The sequence below is a fragment of the Myotis davidii genome, unplaced genomic scaffold, assembly GCF_000327345.1.
Source record: "Myotis davidii unplaced genomic scaffold, ASM32734v1 scaffold924, whole genome shotgun sequence".
Classification (NCBI taxonomy): Eukaryota; Metazoa; Chordata; class Mammalia; order Chiroptera; family Vespertilionidae; genus Myotis; species Myotis davidii.
The window spans coordinates 584,177-591,620 of record NW_006294764.1 but is presented as its reverse complement, the minus strand read 5'-3'; the positions used below and the strand labels follow the sequence as shown (position 1 = coordinate 591,620).

The following is a 7,444-nucleotide window of genomic DNA, read 5'->3' as shown; positions in this document are numbered from 1 at the left end:
CGCGTCTCATTCCTTCTTCGCCGACTCCGTCCACACCTTTGGGGACCCCTGGACCTGCTGGGGTTGGACCCCAGCACCTATGTGCAGGAGGCAGCTGATCAAAGATTCTCTCCCCTCCTCTGAAATCAATGAAAAAAATATTTTTTTAAGAGGTGAGCAAATGGATGTAGTAGGTGCAAGAAGTATCTAGGATGAGTCCTAGTTTACTTAGAATCCTTCCCATGTTTCTGGTTTGATTGGGGAAATGACTAGGCATTGACCAAAAGGAAAAGATTTGTGAAGAGATGTAAATTCTTTGCTGATCTTCTGAGGTTTGAGGTGCCTGAAGAAAAACCAAGTAACAACATGTAAGAAGAAGTTGGGAGACACCACACTAAAACTCAGGAGAAAGGACTAGACTGGAGATGCAGACTTGAAAGTCAATAGCATTTTCACATATTCTAAAGAGTTCCCCAAAGTAGAGAATATGAGTAATAAGTAATATTTACTGAGTTGCTACTATATGCCAAAACGTAGTCTCCTTCATGATGTCCTTAGGTGAAATCAAATAAGAGGCCAATGAAATATATCAACATACATAGGACAAAAAAAGAAATAACAGAGGTAAGAATAAACCAAGAAAAAGTATGTCACACAAAGTAAAGATGAGAAGAACAATTATATCAAAAGCCACAAAGCAGTCAAATAATGTGAAGAAAAGTATCACTGGATTGGACACTACGGAAGTCAGAGAGTTCAGCCTACTATACCACTACACTTACTACACTACAAAGAGCACAGTAATTCCTGTAGCAGCTTGTTGTGTTTTTTTAAGATTTTTTATTGATTTTTAGAGAGAGAGGAAGGGAGAGCAAGAGAGAGACAGAAACATCAGTGTGAGAGCAGAACATCAATCGACTGGCTGCCTCCTGCATGCCCCCTACCAGGGATGAAGCCCACAACCTGGGCATGTCACCTGACCAGAAATCAAATCAGGAATCTAACCTTTCGACAGTGTACCAACTAAGCCATATGGCCAGGGCAGCAGCCATTCTATTATTGGAAAGTTTTGAATGTTAAAAAGCTTCATTTTTATTTTTATTTTTTTAATACATTTTTATTTATTTCAGAGAGGAAGGAAGAGGGAGAGAATAATAGAAACATCAATGATGAGAATCATTGATTGGCTGCCTCCTGCACACCCCACACTGAGGATCAAGCCCACCACCTGGACATGTGCCCTGACAGGGAATCGAAATATGACCTCCTGGTTCATAGATCAACGCTCAACCACTGAGCCATGCTGGCCTGGCCAAAGCTTCTTCTTTCCAAGGAAAGAAAAGCATAGGAAAAGCACAATCTTATGTTTAAAGTCTGACTCTAAAGGAAATCTAAGAGTTATAACAATTAAATACAATAAGGATATTTTATTGGACACTAATTTGAACAAATTGTTATAACGGACAAGTGGGAAGCTCTGGGAGGTAGCTCAGTTGGTTGGAGCATTGTCCTGATAAGCCAAGATTGGAGATTTGATCCCTGATGAGGGTACATACAAGAATCAATTAATGAATGCATAAATAAGTGAAATAACAAGTCGATGTTTTTCTCTCTCTCTTCCTTAAAAAATAATCAATAAAAAGAACAGACAACTGGGGAAATCTTAACAAGGATTACTATTAGAGGACAGTAGAAAAGTATTAATTTTGTTAAGTGTGATAATATTAAGATTGTATAAGACTTATTTGGAGATGCACATTGTAAATAATGTGAAAACTAGTGAACCATGGCTAATGTAAGAGCAAAACAATTTTTCAGAACTTTTAGTCAGTTTCTAATTATACCTAACACAAAGAACAAGACAAAAGTATGCAAAAATACTTCAGGATTTCCACAGTCCCTACTTTTGAAAACGATCCCATGCAAATTATCCAATGAAAACACTGACCAAAAGATCAATACCACCCTAGTTTCCCACATTGTGGGGGAAAAAATATATGTCATTCTATTACATTTAATGTAGAAGAAGATATGACAGTCTCTATACAGCTTGTTCAGAAGACAAATTAATAAATAACACCATATTATATCTGTATCATGATTTACAGTTGACAAAGCACCTTGACCTTCATAATAATTCAATTTTCTCACTCCTGTTGGGTAGATTAAAAAAACTAAGGATTCAAATGGCGAAGGCCTTTCTAACTATGACTCAAAATCCAAAAGGTATAAAGAAAAAGATTGAGAAGTTTGTCTACGTAAAAATCTAAAAGTTCTGCATGGGAATAAAATAAAAGAAGTCAGAAGACAATATCAAGATGAAAAAATATTTGCAATCCCACAGACAAAAAATTATCTTATATGTATGATATTTATATATCATAAAGAGAGGCCTATAAATCAATAGGAAAGAGACCTAAACCCCACAGAAAAATAGGTAAAGAGTTTAAACAGTTTACAGAAAAAGAAAATGAGTAATTCAAACAATATAAAAAGATGGTTAACCTTAAACATTGTTTGCGGGCAGTTTTTATCGCGCGCTAACAGGTGGCGCGGGCCATTTTTGCTAATTTTTTGCGCAAATGGCAACGTTCAGTAAAATTACGATAACTTTAGTTTACGTATTTATACATTACCCGCATTCTACCGCTAGTCTATAAAAAACATATTAATACGTGTCCCGCGCTCTACTACACTGGTAGAACGTATAAATACATAAAACGTATAAATACGTTTCCCGCATACAATGTGTTAATGTAATTTTAAAAAATTTCTCTGAGGTATCATTTTTCTCTGTCAGATTGGCAAAACTTCAAGTTTGATAATAGCAAAGCATAATATTAACAACACTGATCCTGGAGCCGGAGTGCTTAATTTGAATTTCTGCCACATTAGCTGTGTGATTTGGGCAAGTCACTTAAATTCTCTATACCCCTCATTATTCATCTGAAAGTGGAGAAAATAATAGTACCTATCTAAAAGGATGTTACTAAGTTTAAATGAGGTTATGTATATCAAGCACTTAGAATAGTATATGGCCCATAGTAAGTACCATATAATTATTAGCTGTGATATAGCTAATGTTGAGTGAACAGGCAATGTATATTAGAACAATCACTAGAAAAGCAGCTTGGCAATATTTTTCATAATTTATATGTCCTTTTACTTAGACGTCCCACTTTTTGCAAATGTATCCCACAAATACTTCTGCACATGTGTAAAATGACATTTGTTCAAGGGTCTTCATTATAAAGTTGCTTAGAATATCAAAAGGCTAGAAGCAACACAAATGTCCAACAATAAAGAAATAGTTAAATTATGATACATTCACTCAATGGAATACTATGCAGGTGTTTTTTTGTTTGTTTAAAGCAGAAGCTCTCTATATACTGATCTGTAAGATTTCTAAGATATATTAAGTGAAAAAAGCAGTTTGGGGGTTAGGGAGAGAGAAGGTACAGAACAGTGGGGAACCATGGGTTAATTTTTGCATGAAAAATGGAAAAAATATGAAAATAATAAGCATTTGCCTAAAGAAAGTCTAAAAGAATATAAAGAAATTAGTTAAAGTGGTTGGGAATGGGCATGGAACTAGGTAGATGGGGGAATAGGCACAGGAGTGACACTTTCACTGTTTACATAAAACATAAATATACAAATATTTAATTAACCAATTGAATGTGTTATCTAGTCAAAGATTAAATTTTTAAAAAACAACTAAAGCTCACAGAAGATAAGAAATTTGCCTACAACCATATAGCTAACAAGGGTTGATTATAGTTAGGATTTCCATTGCTTTTCCTTTCTGAAATTTTTAGGAATGGAAGACTTAAAATTATCACAAGGCTTTTTTTCTGAAACAACTACTCCACTGAATGCTCAGCAAAAAATTACACTCGTATGTTCACACTGAAGTCATCTCCATAAGACGACTTGGAAAAGAGTATAATACTCATTGTTGGTCCAAAACATTGACTATCACCTACACTATACAATGTGATGACTGGGCTTCATTCATTGACAGGAGACGAAACTCTCATAAAAGCCCTTATCATAGGTTTCAAATTCCAACACAACATTCATCTGGCAAACAATAAAGTGTATGACACTAAGAACATATCTATAAACACTTTCATATAGGGAAAAAGCATTAAAGTAAGTCAGCTTTCTACTCTAAATGAGACAATGAATGAGTGCATATGTAAATACATAATTTTCTATTTACAATTAATGTAAGCACAAAATGTTATTCGGGATCCTTGTGTGGTGAATCCCTAACCTAGCCTTCCAAAACATATACTTCTAAACAGAATTAAACAGGCCCATCATATGCCAACTTGCAAAGGATTTGTGTTTGAGATCATCTGTATAAGAGAATAATACATCATACATCCAGGGCACCAACTCTCTGAGGATCTCAACATTAATTCACATACAAACATCTGTACCACCTAGAACTACTTTCTAACAAGTGCCAAGGAACTCCAATGCAATTCTGAGTGCCTCATTCTGAGCAGCCCCACCTATAGGACCCATTATCTACTCTGATCCATTTGCTGCTATCATATTGGGTCACTATTGACATTCACACTGATGACATGTTCAACATACTTAGCACCTTAACCTCCCACTACTTCAATAAACTATACCTTCTTTCCCCTTCAACAGCGCTAAGACAATTATACCGTTTTTTTTGTTTTTACCTTGAAATACTGAATTCTTAGCTTTCCCATTCTGTATTTCATAGAAAACCTCGTCTTCAACACATTTGTTTGTGTCCTTATTCTCTAAGAACACCAGCCCCTCTGAAGGTTTTACTTCTTATAATCCCAACTCGGACACTCAAGGCCCATCATATTTCCTGTACTATCACTAGTAGTATAAAGTTACTTTTTTTTCTTATAAATTCCAATTCTGGATTAACCCATCTTTTTTGCCCTCCTACTCTTAGGCTACTGGAGCAAGTGTAAAATCCATGCTACTGTGCCCTATTACAAATATATTATTTCTAATTTTATTTTTTAAAAAAATTTTTTATTGATTTCAGAGAGAAAGAGAGAGGGAGAGATAGAAACACCAATGATGAGAGAATCATTGATCGGCTGCCTCCTGCAGGCCCCCTACTGGGGACCGAGTCCACAACTCAGGCATGTGCCCTTGACCCGAATAGAACCCGGGACCCTTCAGTCCACAGGCTGACGCTCTGTCCACTGAGCCAAACCGGCTAGGGTTATTATTTCTAATTTTAACTGGGCCCTCAATGTGGTCAGCAATCTTTGTTTTTTAACTCCTTAATCCATTCCTCTTTCATTTTCCACAAAAGATTTCCATGGCCATAACTGTAATACTCAAATCATAAACTCACCATAGTTCATTCCATCTCCAGAGAAAACTGACTTCACAGATAATTGATCACACCAAGAAAATAAGGCCATCTGTCAAATCCACTCACTTTCTTTCCCATCTATCATTACCTTCACATCATTATCCATCTTGACTTCTATCCTTTTGGTGTCAAAGAATGAAATGTCCAACATATTTCCCAGGTAAATTTCCCCTCAACTTACAATACTGTTTCACCCATACTAAAAAGAAAAATACACATGTGCCATAGTGGAAAGAACACAGGTTTCAAAGCTAGGCAGACCTGGTTCAAATTCTTGCCTATAGTCTTCCCAACTATAAGAGGGATACTGATTCCTAAGTCACAAGGCTGTGTGATCTACAAAGCATCTTCATGGTGCCTAGAATATAATATATTCGAAATAAAATTTCACTACCATCAACTCTCCTTCACAACCACACTTGTTGAAAGAGTAATTTTAAAAAAAAAAAAAAGAAGAAAGAAAGAGTAATTTTACTCACTGCCTCCCATTTACTCCTCAATCCACCATGATCGGACCTACTGCTATTATTGCCATCCTCATGGTCTCTAAAGTGTCTTTCAAAGGAAACAAGTGCTTTCCTAATTGCAAAGTCCAGCGGCTTCTTCCTAGTCCTCATTCTACTTGATCTCTGGGGCACCTCACGCTGATGGTTACCCGCTCCCTCGTGAACTCTTTCCTCCTGTGGCTTCTATTATAATGCCATTCTATTCCAGCTCCTGTCCCATTCCTTTCCTTCTCAGTGTCTATTACCCTCCCAACAATAATCTTCCTTGTGGTCCGAAGCCCTTTTCTTCTCTTCTTACAGTATTACCATCCATACTAAGGCTTCAGATATCACCCATATATTCTCTGCTGATCCTTCAAATGTATATATTCAGTTCTAACCTTTTTGCCAATTTTCAGACCAAAATTTCCAGCTACCCACAGGAATATCTGAAAAACACCTCGAACTGAACTTGTCCAAAACCAAATTCATTACCTTCCCTCAAAATCGCTTATGTTCCCCACTTCAATGAATACTACCAATCCACCCCATCAGCCAAGCCAGAAACCTCCCGGGAATTCTCAACTCTGTTTTGAAACTTCATACAACTGCATCCCCTCTCTTCGTTTTCCTACATTACTGCAGTTAGCACACTCGTTTTCCTGCCTACCTAAGCTTTCTGCCTCACACTGTCTTCACTTTCAGTTCTTCCTCCGCGTTTTCATCAGATAACCAATCATACCGAACTCCTCCTTACTAACCCTGCAATGGCTCCCCATGCCTGCAGAATAAAGTCCAAGTTCGTCAGCAAGGTTTACTTGGAGGTATAAATTGAAAGGTTTATAAAACAACACTGACGTAGCCCAGAGTCTTCAAAGTGAGTGTAAAAGGCAGAGGCGGCGGCGGCGGCGGCGAAGGGGGATGACAGGGGAGAAGAGAGAGGCAGTGGTGTCTGAGGGGGAAGAACCTTCCGAGGGTGGAAGTGGATGTTGGCGAGGGAAGTCTGTTTGCGGGAAGCAAAGTGCGGGAGACCAGATGTAAGGGAGGAGGGGACACTGAGAGGAAGAGGCTCTCCGTGTGGAGTTGGAGGTCTCAGAAACAGTTCTCTGAAGAAATGAAATTTCTTGAGTCTCTGAAGTGAGGAAAGTCCCTGAGAGGAGTCGAGGACCAGGTCGTGATACGAAGGAACTTGTAATGGGTTCCAGGCCTCCGAGGCGGTGAGGGTGAGGGGCTGGGGCGGGGGTGGTCCCGGGACCTTCAGGGAAGTGAAAAGGGAAGGGGAAGGAGAGGACTGTCCCCGAGAGCTGAGAGGCACACCTCCGGGAAACCAAGAGGTCCTGTCGGGGTCAAGCCACCCGAGCGCCTGTGCTCCGGAGCCGAGGCGGCGTAGCAGCCGCGCGCGCGGGCCCGGGCCCCGGATTGGAGCCTCACGTGCTCCGCTGGCGTTACCTGAGGCGGGACTGGGCAGCCAGAGGGGTGCCTGCGCGAGCGGGAGGGGGAAGCGGCGGCCAAGAGGGAGCATAGTAGCCCTCACAGCTCGGAGGCGGCGGCGGCTCTTAGCCTGCCGAGGCGGTGGGGGTCCCTCGCGCAGAAG

General features: G+C 39.4%; 1 protein-coding gene and 1 long non-coding RNA gene across 3 annotated transcripts in view; one reads left to right on the top strand and one right to left on the bottom strand.

The window, feature by feature from the left end:
* Positions 1-7,444, bottom strand: part of TESK2 (testis-specific kinase 2) — a 108,463-nt gene extending 101,019 nt beyond the window's left edge. For both annotated transcript variants that reach the window (XM_006769250.2, XM_015567523.1), the window contains exon 1: positions 7,300-7,444. The gene's annotated coding sequence lies outside the window, so the exon portion shown is untranslated. The remainder of the gene's footprint in view (positions 1-7,299) is intronic.
* Positions 2,966-7,444, top strand: part of LOC107184023 — a 6,441-nt gene continuing 1,962 nt past the window's right edge. The window contains exons 1-2 of the long non-coding RNA XR_001514837.1: positions 2,966-3,027; positions 7,185-7,189. This is a non-coding gene — a long non-coding RNA (uncharacterized LOC107184023). The remainder of the gene's footprint in view (positions 3,028-7,184; positions 7,190-7,444) is intronic.